Genomic DNA, 13,698 nt, shown 5'->3' with positions numbered 1-13,698 from the left:
AGTGCTGCTCTTGCAGGGAACCAGGGTTTGATTCCCAGTGCCCACAAGGCAGCTCACAACAGCCTGTAACTCCAGTTCCAGCACATCTGATGCTGTGCCCTCTTCTGGCTCCTGTGGGCACTGGGCACACACGGTGCACAGACAAACATGCAGTCAAAACAACCATACACAGAAAAAGTAATTTTTTTAAGGAGGAGGGAAGGGAAAGTCATTTAACAGTAGCAGATCTGGACCTGGAGCGATAGTCTAACTGTTGCTCAAGACCAACATCCAATCCTGGACAGAGAGCAGAAAGCCCAAAGCAAATGGAATGCAGGAGAAAGGTAAACGTGAATGAAAGAAAATGGTGAAGATGGAGAAAAACCTGCAAAGCCAAAATCAGCTTTTTTTTATATTTACTTTTATGTGCATTGGTATTTTGCCTACATGTATGTCCATATGAGGGTATTGGATCCCCTGCACTGGAATTACAGACAGGTGCTCTTAACCAATGAGCCATTGCTCCAGCCCCAAAAGTTAGCTTTTTAAAAAGGCCACACCAGACAAACTTCCCAAATTAGGAATGAAGGACTGGAGAGGTGGCTCGGCAGTTATGAACATTGACCACATCAGGTGGTGGCGCACTCCTTTAATCCTAGCACTTGGGAGGCAGAAGCAGGAGAATCTCTGTGAGTTCGAGGCCAGCCTGGTCTATAGAGTGAGTTCCAGGGCAGCCAAGGCTGTTACACAGAGAAACCCTGCTTCAATAAATAAGTAAACAAATAAGCAAATAAATAAATAAAAACACTGAACCCTGACTGTTCTTCCAGAGGACCTGGGTTCAATTTCCAGTACGCACATGGCAGCTCACAGCCATCTGTAACTGTAGTCCCGCGGGGGCAGATACCCTCCTCTGATGTGCAGACATGCAAACAAAATATCCATTTATATAAAATATAGAAAGAAAGTGAGAGAGGAAAGGGCACCAGGGTGCACAGGGCCAGGATTGTAAGAGCCTCCTAGGAGCACATGCTCAGATCTAAAGAGAAGCTTCTGCCTCCTGTGATGGAGAAGAGGGCACACCTGGTTCATTCCATTAGGCCAGTGCCTTGATACGAAAGCCACAGGAAGCACCTGTTCATCATGAACACTGATGCCAAAAACATTGGCAGGTCCAGGCATGGTGGTGCAATTCTTTAATCCTAGCACTCAGAAGGCAGAGGCAGGCAAATCTCCTTTTTTTTTTTTTGGTTTTTCAAGACAGGGTTTCTCTGTGGTTTTGGAGCCTGTCCTGGAACTAGCTCTTGTAGATCAGGCTGGTCTTGAACTCACAGAGATCCGCCTGCCTCTGCCTCCCAAGTGCTGGGATTAAAGGCGTGCGCCACCACCGTCCGGTGGCAAATCTCTTGTGAGTCTGAGCACAGCTCAGGCCAGTCAGGGCCACATGGTGAGACCCTGTCTCAAATAGCACAAAAATCTTAACAAATATGAGCAAGCAGTTCAGTAATGTTAATTTTTTAAAGGTATGCCCCATAGCCAGTTGCCATTCATCCCAGGAGTACAAGATTAGTTTAAAATCCAAAATCAATGTAACACACATCAATAAAGGGCAGAATGAACCCTCTGGCCATAGAGTAGTGTCAGCAAATGCATTTGGACGTCCAGCACCAATCCACACCACAATCCTCACAAACTGAGAACAACCTTGTCCTGAGAAAGCAAGTCACGAGGGCCTGATGATGCTCACTGAGATGAAATAAGGCCGCACACCTACGCTAGCCACTCAACAGGGGGCTGTACGCTAAAGAAAATTACAGGCTGAGAGATCATGAAAAACACTTAGAAACCTGGGTTGTACCAGGCATGGTGGCTCACCCTTACAGGCTGAAGCTCGAGGACTGTCATGAGTTCAGGACCAGCCTGCGCTACCTAGTTCCAGGCCAGCCTGGGCTGCATAGTGAGACCTTGTTTCAAACAAACAAACAAACAAAAAATCACAAAACAAATAAGATTCTTATCTCTGTATGCTAGCAAGGAGAAACCAATGAATGGAAATGAGTTCCATTAACAGCACCAAAAACAGATATTTAGTAATCTCACAGAAGGACTGTGATTTGTCCACGAGAAGTTATAACACTGCTGAGAGAAACTAGACAGGAGCAAAGGAAAAGTGGATCCCACACTTGTGAGTCAGAGTCTTGGGGTTCAGATGGCAGTTCTCCCAGACTGACCTGCAAAGTTTTATTTGGTTTTCATGGTATTTTTTAATGCAGGGCCTCAAACAGTCCTATGCCTCAGCCTCCCAAGAAAAGGTGTGTGTACCCATGCCCAACTCAGCAGGCTTCCTTATAGAAATCAACAGTGTGGAGCCTGGGGTGGAGCTCTGTGGGAGAAGGGCTTGCTTAGCACGCACGCACGAAGCCCTGGGTTTGATCCCCAGCATAACCCGGGAGTGCTGGGAGTTTGAGGTCAGCCTGGGCTATCTCAAAAAAAGAATTAACAAATTTACCCTAAAATGTTATGGAAAGGCAAGAGATCAGACAGCCAAAACAATTCTGAGAAATATCTACGGTATTTAAGATGACTGATTTCAAAACCAGACGCAGTATAAAGCAGGCAGAGTCTATGAATCTTACATTTATGGTCAGATGATTTTGGACTAAAGTCTCAGGAAAATCTGTCAGCAGATGGTCTGTGAAGACTATCTGTACATAAAACTGTATTCTCAGACTTCCACCCAGACCAAAGGCAGGCAGATAGCAGACACATGTGTAAGAACTGGCCGGGTGAGCCTGGACTCAGGAGACTTGGGCAGGAGGATCCTGGGCTCATGGCAAGCGCCTGTCTCACAAACCAAGCAGACAAAAACTGGGAGAGCTCTGACTTGAGAGAAGCTGTCGGCACGTGTGTGACTTTGGGAGACAAAGCCTTCTTATAAGTGACACTAACACCATAACAGAAAAAAGAAGTCAGATTTTTTTTTAAACTATGTAGCCCTGGCTGCCTGGAACTATATAGACCAGGCTGACTTCAAACCCAGATATCCACCTGCCTCTGCCTCCTGAGGTCTGGGGTCAAAGGAGTGCACCACACACCTAGCTCAAGTTTTGCCAAAATTAAATGTTTTGTATTTCAAAATGCGTCTGTTATTAAGAAAAGGAAGACAAGCCAACCATTTATCTAATAAAGGTCTCACATTCAAAATGTACACGGAATCAACACACTAAGATGAGTCCATTAAAAATAAACAAATGGCTAACAAAGGTCTGAGCACTCTTCCCACATCGGGTGCAGGGATGAGCGCTTGGAAGCCTTGCTGAGGGTCCTCACTAAGATGGTCGCAGACAGAAGGCTGCCAGGAAGCATCGGCTGACTGTGGAGAAACAGGGCTGTGGAAAAACTCTGTCAAGTTCATAAAAAGTGAACCATGAAGTCACCCCTAACTTACACAGCCAGGAATGCCCTGCTTCCCCAAGAGAAATGAGAGTGTGGCCCACAAAGCCGTGCGTTCATCATCAGTCGTGTGCACCCTCTCTCCAGAGCTGAGCAGGCACACAAAATGTGGCATTAGCCGTATGGTGGATGAGCTGCCTGAGAGATGGGCTTCGTGCCTGACAGAAGCTACTTGTCTGAGCTTTTTATAGAAAACATCTAGGAATGGTGCTTGCAGCTTCGGGAAGTAAGTTATTCCTGGGCCCGGGGCAGGGATGCACTGACTATCAGAATGGAGGAGCCCGGTGAGGGGTGGTGATGAAAATACCCTAAAACTGGACCGTTCCTGTCATTACAACTCTACAGACTTATTGAGAACCACGGAACTAGAGGTTTACGGTGGGTGGATTGGGGGGCTGAAGAGATGGCTCAGCAGTTAAGAGCACTGGCTGCTCTTCCACAGGACCAGGGTTTGATTCCCAGTGTTCACATAATGACACACAGCCGGCTGTAACTCTAGTTCCAAGGGACGTAATGCCCTCTTCTGCCTCTGCACGCTCCAGGCATGCGTGCAGTACAGACACACACACAAAAGATAAAATCTTATGCCCCAAAGGAGTGGATTTTGAGCCGCATAAATAGTAAAAGCTACAAAGTGTGCCCGAAGGGACAAGAGTGACAAGGGGCACCGTGCACCAGCGCCCAGACTCTCCTGGCGCACCTGCCCCAGATGCCCTCTCTGACTGCTGGGTTTTTGTTTGTTTTCTCTCGTGGCTTCCCCTTCTCGGCACCAGGATGCACCCTCAGCTGCTGTCTCTGGGTCCTCTAGTAAACCTTGTTAAAGGAGGTGCCCAGCCGCAGCTTTGTCACTGTCTCCCCTGAAGAGGAGTGTCAGCCCCAGGCTCTTTTATAAGCAAACTGGACTAAAAACTGAACCCTTTTAGGATCAAATCATACAACTGCCCTTCTGACCCATTTTTACTGTTGGCTTTTCTCAAACTCTTCTAGGGCTCTGCTTAGCAGTGTGAGGCTCCAGGTGAGCAGTAGGAGCTGTGTGAGCAGCCCGTGTGGGGCTAGGACCCTGGTCACCAAGCCCTGGGCTCCAAGCTCATGAACCAAAGGTCCTTTCCCTCCGTGCAGGCACCGGGCTCCACCCTGGACATCAGCCAGTGGAGTCCCCCCTCCCAGAGATGACCGAGTACTCCACTGCAGGTATCCCTTCCAAGGTTTACACAGTTCCCAAGACGGCTCCCCGGGTCACTTGTAGGTCCAGAGGCAATGGGGAGGAGACTACTCAGCCCTGCAGAATGCTCCAGCGTCCAACCGTATACTAAACTTACCCAGGGCCAGTTCTGCCTTCAAAGGGAGAAGATCAAAATGCTGTCGTCTTTTGATTTAACCCTTTTGTTGCATCCGTGGTCTTAAGAGGGATGAGAGAGCGCCGAATAAAAATGGAAACAAACTATATCTTGTGGCTGTTATGTTTTAGTCTTTTTTTTTCTCAATTTGGGCCATAAAATAGGTCAGCTCCATTACTGATCAGCCTTCCCACAAATATTTAAAACAAATTGAATTGCACACCCAATACCCATCACAATTACACCAGGCACAATAACTAAATTAGCAATTCAACAAAATAATTGGAAATGCGATTCTCTCTATTCCACCAGGCTCCCTCGAGGGTTTAGCCGATCTGTGGGGGAAAACTCGGCTTTCCTAATTCTGCAGCTAATTAGAGGCACACTTGTAAATGAAGTTGTTTGTCTTGAAGTTGAAATTCTCTTCTGGGGATGGGGGAGAGGAAGGGGAGACGAAAAGTCCTAGCTCTGGAAGGAGCTTCTGAACACAGGTTCGCAGAATGCACACCCGCCCTATCTGTAGCTACTAAGACACACGTTTTCACCATCGCTTAAAGATGAGCTCAGAAGAGCCGGCCTGGGGGTGGGGTGGGGATCTTGTTGTAAATAAGGAGGCCCACAGGTTTACGGTACTCACAGCAGCCAGGGGCCACAGGGGCCACCAGTGACAGAGCCACAGTTGCTGCTAGCTCCCCTTGAGCTCCCACTTGGGACAGAAAACCCCCAAAGGAAGCTAGGGATGCTCCTCTCTGAAAGGGCCCTCCTAACCTGCTGGCCAGAGACGAAATCTCCCTTGGCCTGCTTGCCCGGGCCACTGTGAGCCGCAATCTCTAGGCTTTGCTTAGGTTGTCCTTGGCCTCTTTTTTGCACCTCCAGGAGGACTCCCGTCTAATTATATACCGGGAACTAGGGCTTCCATCCATCCCCTCTCACCCTCCTCCAGAGTTGAGACGTGACCTTAAAACGGTCCCCTCAGGGCTCCAGGGGCTAGAGGGGCCTGCTGCAGGGCAGCCCACTCCACAGGAGACGCGCATACACACCTAGGCAGCAGCCCACCCCACAGGAAACACTCATACACACCTAGGCCTGGTCCCCTGGGAGCAAAGCTTTGTACCCTATAGGAGAGCCTCCGATTCAGGATCCTGGGAGAACATTGCAGCCTCTTGGGGGGTGGGTGCAGAAGGCCCCTGTGCCTGCTAGGGTGCCAATAAGTGGATTCAGAAGCCCCTCTGCCCATTTCTGCCTATCTTCTCAAACAATAGAGTTATCACACTCAAAAGCGTTCCCTGTTCGGCTTCCATCTGGCCCGTAAAGCCAAGAGCAGCGTGCTAAGACTTGAGAGGACACAGGAGTCAAACTGGAAAATAATTGTATGGCCTCGGGGAGTCTGTCCCCAGCAGATTCTCTCAGGAGGCGCTCACCCTCCCGCCACTGCGCTGGGCGCTAGATGCCAAACCACCCACTTCTCCGCTTTCACTCACCGCAGATCCCAGGACAGAGAGTTCTGGAGCTACCACACTCCCACCGTCTTCCAGGGCCTGCGAGCTCTGCCTGCTGAGCCGGCACAGGTGTGGGAAGTAAGGCCGGGACGGCATCTATTAACCAGTTATCCAACTTTCAATTTGCGGTTTCTTGACTCACAAAAGTTTGGGGACTAGTTATTCAGGGGTGAACTGTCTACCTCAGGCAGCCCCTCTGCAAGGGTGCGAAAGCTTACACCTGGCTGACAGGGCCGAATCAACATCACCCTAGAAAGGGCCATCAGAGGTAACTATGGTCTAGATGCCCCAAGCCCCTCCTAGAGTCAGAAGCACTTCTTAGGCTCCACAGACATCACCACGGGACAGAGGGGGGACCCATGCCTGGCCATCACCACAGGATTGGGGGGGCTCATACCTGGCCATCACCACAAACAGAGGGGGGCCTACACTTGCCCTAGCTTGGCCAGCAGCCGCCCTGGATGCTCTCTGTGGAAAGGAACTGCAGAGCTCTGCTAATTTTTTTGCTCTGAGCTCCTTTCCCATCACCTGATGCTAATGCATAGGTCCTCCTGATGCAATGGACTCTGAGCCAGGCCGGAAGGCCCAGGAAGGCCCAGGAGGAAGCGTTCAGAACATCACAGCCGAATCCTTGGGCAAATGACCCACACCTGAGAGTGGGTTCAGACTCAGGCTTCCAGGAATAGGAGCAGCAACTCCAGTGGATGCTCGTGTGTACGGGGCCACCTGTGAAAACAGACCCCTCTAGGCCCCAGCTGGAGCCCGTCTCACAGTAGTGAGGTAGAGAGCTGAGTAGAGCCAGGAGCAACGTCCTAAATCCTGAGGCAGCCACTGCCCATCGCAGACCCTAAAAACTGGGCTCGACTGACCCATCATTGGCAAAGACCCTAGTCTTGTTCACGTCTCTATCTTTAAAAAGCTATATCTGATTTTAAATTTTGCTTATTTATTTATGAATATAGGTGTTTGGCCTGCATCTATATCTGTGTATCACATGTGTGCATGGTGACAATGGAGGCCATCCGATCCCCTGGGACTAGAGTTACAGATGGCTGTGAGTCACCACATGGACGTTGGGAACTGAACCCAGGGTTTCTGGAAGAGCAGCCAGTGCTTTTAAGCACTAAGCTATCTCCAGCTCCAAGACTGATTTTTTTTTTTTTTTTTGAGGATAGAGTGAGTGTAGGAAGCTGTACCTGTGAGAGTGTGTCTTTGATGTCCAGAAGAGGGGTTCAGAGCGCCTGGAGCTGGGGTGACAGGCAGCTGTGAGCCAACCTGACCTAGGTGCTGGAACCCCAGTCGACTAAAAGGGCCCTGCATGCCCTTAACCTCTGAGCTGTCGTCCTCCACCCAGAGGATCGCAGAAGCCCGCGCTATCCCTCACCATCTCTTTACTGGCAGGGACCCTGAGCTGATTTCCTCCCCTGTCTTCCACCACAGCTCTGTGCTAGCGTCCCCAAGCCCCGTGTGCCTAAAGCCCTGTTTACCGTGGCCCCTGCGCTGGATGTCAACACAAAGAACACGTGTGCAGGCTGCGGCACGGGGAGGGGAGGAGAACCGCCATAGCGCCTACCACTACCAAGGCGACTAAGGTGTTCTCTGTGCCGCTCTAAGGAGCCAGAAGCAGGGTGGGCAGGGGCCTTGTGACAGTCAGGCTGTCTCCTTTTACCCTGTGAGTGATGGCGGCACATTGGCTTTTCTTCCCTCTCCATATTCTGTTAAATTTCCTTTCTTGAGAATTCAGCGTCCTTGACCTCAACAAATGAACTCTGAGAACCCCGGACCAGGGGAAATAAAGCCCTGAACTCCTCAGGAATGTAAATGCTGCTAAAATGACCCTTCCAGACACCCACAGGGCAGTGGGAAATCTATAGCCAGACTTGGGAACAGCCGTCAGATAAGGCAGCAGGCTGCTTACTCCAGCCTCCCTGCACAAAAACGTGCAGGTAATGAGGACTTCGTCAATAGAGCTGTCCGACAAATTGAATATACACAAATCGCAGGCTGATATGGATCCCTTGGACTGAAGAGAATTAGTTAATGAACTTACCAAATGACAGTCAGGCTTGTTTTTTTTTTTTTTTTTTTTTTTTTTTTTGTTATGAAGGAGAAAGGAAGAAAAGAGAAAATGTGGTCGCTACACTTCAAAACCAAAAGGTCCTGTTCACAGAGACAAGCGCCACTCAGGACCCAGCCCGTCCCCAAAGCACAAGCCCAGGGGTCCACCTGAACAGCAAGAGACTGGGTGAGGTCAATGAGGTTCCAGACGGAAAATTAGCAAGCAGCAGAAAAGGCAGTGGAGGGACCCTGTCCCGTGTCCCAGTGTCGTGAGCCCGCAGCCCCAGGCTCCTCCCTGCCCCAGGCTCCTCCCTGCCCCAGGCCCCTCCCTGCCCCCAGGCCCCTCCCTCCCCCAGGCCCCTCCCTGCCCCCAGGCTCCTCCCTGCCCCAGGCTCCTCCCTGCCCCCAGGCTCCTCCCTGCCCCAGGTCCCTCCCTGCCCCCAGGCTCCTCCCTGCCCCAGGCCCCTCCCTGCTCCTGGTCTCCTCTCACGTCGCAGTCCGACCCAGGGGAGAACCCGTCTCGGTCCACACGGACTAACTAATTCATCTAAAAGGAAATGGCTGGCTGGCTTGTTCTCTCTCTCTCTCTCTCTCTCTCTCTCTCTCTCTCTCTCTCTCTCTCCCTCCCCGCTTTCCTCCCCCTCTCCTGTTATCTCCTGCTCCCTCTTCCTCTCTTTCCCTCCATCCTTTTCTTCTTTTCCTCCTTCCTTCCATACTTCCAACAATTGTGATTAATTGGTCTTTTAAAAAATAAACACTTGGCCAGGCAGTAGTGGCACACGCTTTTAAACCCAGCACTCAGGAGGCAAAGGCAGGAGGATCATAGTTTGAAGCCAGCCTGGTCTACAACAGCCAGGGCTACACACACACACACACACACACAGAGAGAGAGAGAGAAGAGAGAGAGAGAGAGAGAGAGAGAGAGAAAAGAAAACTGCACACAGGCGGTACCATGTTGCTATATGTATCTACTGTAGTGCCTCACCAGGCGGGGTGAGGGGTGGGACGAGGTGTATGTGTGTGTGTGTGTGCGCAACAACAACAAACACCCAGCCTGGCTTTGTGCTGAGAACACTCAGTCCTCTTTTTGCTTCTTTAAAATACACTGTAGAGCACCAGAATACACTGTCTCCTTTCTAAGTGCCGGAACCCTCCCCTCATCCCTGCCCCCCAGCTCTGTAACCCCTGCTCTGAACTTTGGTAAGATCAGCATCCTTACTAGACTTGGCGGGAGTGAGAGCGTGTGGCCTCGCTCCAGTGTCAGAGACACAGGACTTGTCCTTCACAGTGGGGACTATTCCACTGCGCATACGGACTACATTTTGCTCAGCAGTTAAGGAACACTTTGAGTCTTTTTTTTTTCCTTTTTTTTTGGGTGTGTGTGTGTGTGGGGGGGGGTCTTGCTATGCAGCCCTGGATTTAAATGTGTGGCTTCTGCCTCCCAAGCCCAGGGATTATGGGCACACACTATCACATCTGTCTTAGCAATTGTGAACAGCATTACAGTAACGTAGACGGGCAGATGCCTTTCCCACTGATGAGCTCACCTTTGGATAAGCCTTCTCCACGATGGCCGAACTCCTCAGCCCTGGCTGCCCCGGAACTCATCTGTAGACCAGGCTGGCCTCTGACTCACAGAGATCCACCTGCCTCTGCCTCCCGAGTGCTGGGATTATTGGTGTGCACCACTACACCTAGCTCTTTGTTTTGCTGTTTGTCTTTTGAGGCAGGGCCTCCTGCAGCTCAGGCTGGCCTTGAACTCCCAGTCCTCCTGCCTCTCAAAGTGCACACCACTTAGCTGCATCGTCTTGGGTGTTTTATCTCTGGCTGCCTAGCCCGTTCAGATTCCTAGTAGGAGGAAAGTTAGTCTTTCCTCAGCTGGCAACATACAGTCAGCAGGCGGGCCCAGTGGCTCCTCCTGATACTTGGTTTGCACATGGTGTTGAGGAAGGGGTCTTGGAGGACACCTTGTAAAGAAAACACCTACCAAGACCAAGTGCAGAGCAGGCTGAGGAGCCCCATGAGGTGAGAACCTACCTGACTCTCAGGCTGACGGTGCTAGAGGCGGGTGCAGGGGAAGTCAGAAGCAATCACAGGCATCTGGAGGCACAGGCGCTGCGGAGGCGGAGGACAGCTATCTTCCTGACTACCCACCTTCTTGCCAGTCAGGTACCTTACAGGCAGCCACTTGATCCCCACGGGAGGACTACGGCAAGGATTCCCTGGGAACAAGACATAAACCTACGACATCGCTGCAGCATAGACACACGCAGTGCAGAGAAGTGTCCAAGGAGGAGCTGGCGACACATCTGACGCCCCCTCTAAATGAGCGGGTCCAGCTTGGCGTGTGTACCAAGAGGGACGCTAGCCTTTCCAGGGCCTGGAGAACACGTGCCTGCTGCTTCTCATTGGGGGGCCTGTGTGTTTTGTGGAGTAGTGTAGGGGTACATATGGCTACGTAGGTGCTCTGGTTTTATGGGTTTTTATTGCTAGTGATTGAGTCTCACTCATGCCGAGCACACCCTACCGATGAGCTGCACCCCACCCCAAGTATTTGGGTTTTATTGTCTTTAAAAGTGAAAATGAAAAATTTCAAATCCCAAAGAAAAATCAAGACCTGGACACGAAGGAGCAGCTCAGTGGTGGATGAGTGCCCAGCAAATTCAGTCCTGGGCCGGCATCTATCTCAGCGGGGGAAAGGGGTAGGGGGTCCAAGTCTTGTGCCTACCGTCACTCTCACTGAGGGTATGGCTGTTGGAGAAGAGTGCATCCACCCATGCAAAGGTCAGGGGATCACTTCATTTATATAACAGAGTAATTATTACCTAGTTAAAATAACATATAGTCATTATCATGGGGTCTATGTAGACCAGACTAGCCTCGAACTTGCAATTCTTCTGCCTCAGGCCTGTGCCATTCTAAGCGGCCAGCACTGTTACTTCTGGGTGACGGGATGACAGGTGCAGCTTATTAATTTTTTTAACCTAAAAATAAAGCAAGAAGCTGGCCTTACCACCTTGTCCATCCTCAGAGCCAACCTGCACTGGCAGATGCTGCAGCCACCTCTCTGGACCGTGAGGGATAATAGCTTCTGAGTGTGATGTGTGAGGCCAGTAGGCTGGGCAAAAATCAGTCACCACTGCAGTGGGCTCGGGTGGAAACTCTCAATGACTTACCAACTCATTTGGAAATCGGCATTAGCTACCAAATGTAAAGTATTAGTTTTATTAAAATGCAAATCTATCAACTAATCTGCCTTTCTAGTAACAGTTGAATTGCAGGATCCATGTCAACTAAAATAGTTTCCAATTTATTCCTGGCTGGCAGGAGGGCGGTCTTCTGCATTTTAAAATGCACACCTCCCCTTCAGTGAGAATTCTCTTCCTTCCTTCTTCATCTCGCCTGTCTATACCTCATTTTAATTGAACTTGCTGGGCTCCAGATATTTTGATCTATTTCAGCCTTCTTCCTCATCAGGAGCGACTTGTGTCCTTCTGGGTCCCATCAGCCTCCCAGATGCTCGCCCCCCCCCCTCCTCCCTGTTCTTTGAGCAGTGTCTGTGTTGCCTGTGCGTGGGACCCACTGACTTTGGCTGACTTACCTTTTGAATGACTGGAGACAGCCTAAATTTATGCATTTCCTCAACAGTCAAGCCTAAGGTTCCTTGGGATCAATATGGAGAAGCACAATGAAGAAGAGATGGAAAGCCATGGCCTCCACAGAATAACTGTGGTACACATTCCCCCAACACTCCTTGCTTGGAGCTTGGCCCTTTGGTAGTGAAACATACATGGGATTCCTGTGCAAGAAACTTTGTCACTGGGCTACACTATCCAAACCTGACTTTATAGATGCTGGTTATTAACTGAATCTGCACCCAGGTCTGGAGCCATTATCTGTGCTCTTACTCAGTTGCTCTAAATAAAAAATTGGGGCAAAGGAGTAGTGTGTGCCAGCCTGAGATGACCACACTCCACATGGCAGATATTGATACAGCAGGCCAATATATCCTCCTCTTGGGGATTTAATCTCCAGCTTTTGACCTGTGGATGAAAAACAAGTGGCCCACTGCCTCCTGCTGGATTATCCCAGTGACATAGGAATGGGGAGAGAAGAGCCTGAGGAATTCTTCCTTCTCCTTGTATCTCTAAAAAGCCCTGGCTGTCCTAGAACTCACTCTGTAGACCAGGCTGGCCTTGAAGTCAAATCTGTCTGCCTCTTCCTGCCGCCAGAGCTGGGATGAAGAGGCAGCATGAGAGAAGTTAGTGTGGGCTTCCGGCTCCCTAGCTGTAAACTGTCAAGTAGGAATTCTCAGGGCCCAGAAGTGGGTTTATGGACCCGTACTCTCAGAGTCTAGCCAAGCCAGTGCTCATCTACCCAAAGCAGCACAGGTGTTTCTTTCATGGATTTAGTAATTAGTATTTTGCTTTCAGTGCTAGAGATGGAACTGAGGGCCTCTGCATGCCGGGCAAGTGCTCCACCAATGGGCTACACCCTCTGGCCCAAACTGTTATTTTTTCTTTTCTTTCTTTAAGCTTTCTTTAGTAGGTATACAGTATTCTTCCTGCATGCATGCCTGCAGGCCAGAAGAGGGCGCCAGACCTCATTACAGATGGTTGTGAGCCACCATGTGGTTGCTGGGAATTGAACTCAGGTCTTCTGGAGGAGCAGCCAGTGCTCTTAACCCCTGAGCCATCTTTCCAGCCCCAACTGTTATTTTTTCATTGAAAAATCCTAAGCATATATATCCATGGTCTTAAGCATGACATTCTGATGCACACAGCATGAAGTGGCTGAACTGAGTCTTTACCAGATCCAGGGCCACACTGATCACATTTTTGTGGTGAGACATGTGGAATTTATTCCCATTACTCTGGACCTCAAAGCTGACTCCTCCATCCCCTCCTAGCTGAAACCTAACAACCATCCTCCTCTGCATGTGGGAATTAACTGCTTTATACTTGGCTTACAGCTGAGATCTTTGTCTCTGTTCCTGGCTTATTTCATTTAACAGTGTCCTCTAGGATTGTCTAAGTCATCACCAAAGAAAGAATCCTTTATTGGTTAAAGGCTGAATAGAATTTCTCTGTGCACTTATACCACATTTTCTCCACCCATCCATACTTAGAACAAACATCCACATTGAGAATAGACTTCTCAAAAGAAGATACACAAATGGCCAAGAGGTTCATTAGAGAAAGCTAGACATAGCTGATTGTTTGCGAGGGGCAAATGAAAGCATGCCGAGGCATCACTTGGTAAAATGGCTTTTACCAAAGATAAGTCATGACAAATGCTGGCAGAGCAGCAAGGTGAGCCTTTGGACACTATTTGGGCTGAAAGCTGGAGCGGCCATTGTGAAGCACAGCATG

Source organism: Microtus oregoni, unplaced genomic scaffold (genome assembly GCF_018167655.1).
Source record: "Microtus oregoni isolate MIOR12 unplaced genomic scaffold, Mior012 000015F_ref0000493, whole genome shotgun sequence".
NCBI lineage: Eukaryota > Metazoa > Chordata > Mammalia > Rodentia > Cricetidae > Microtus > Microtus oregoni.
This window is presented reverse-complemented; position numbering follows the sequence as displayed.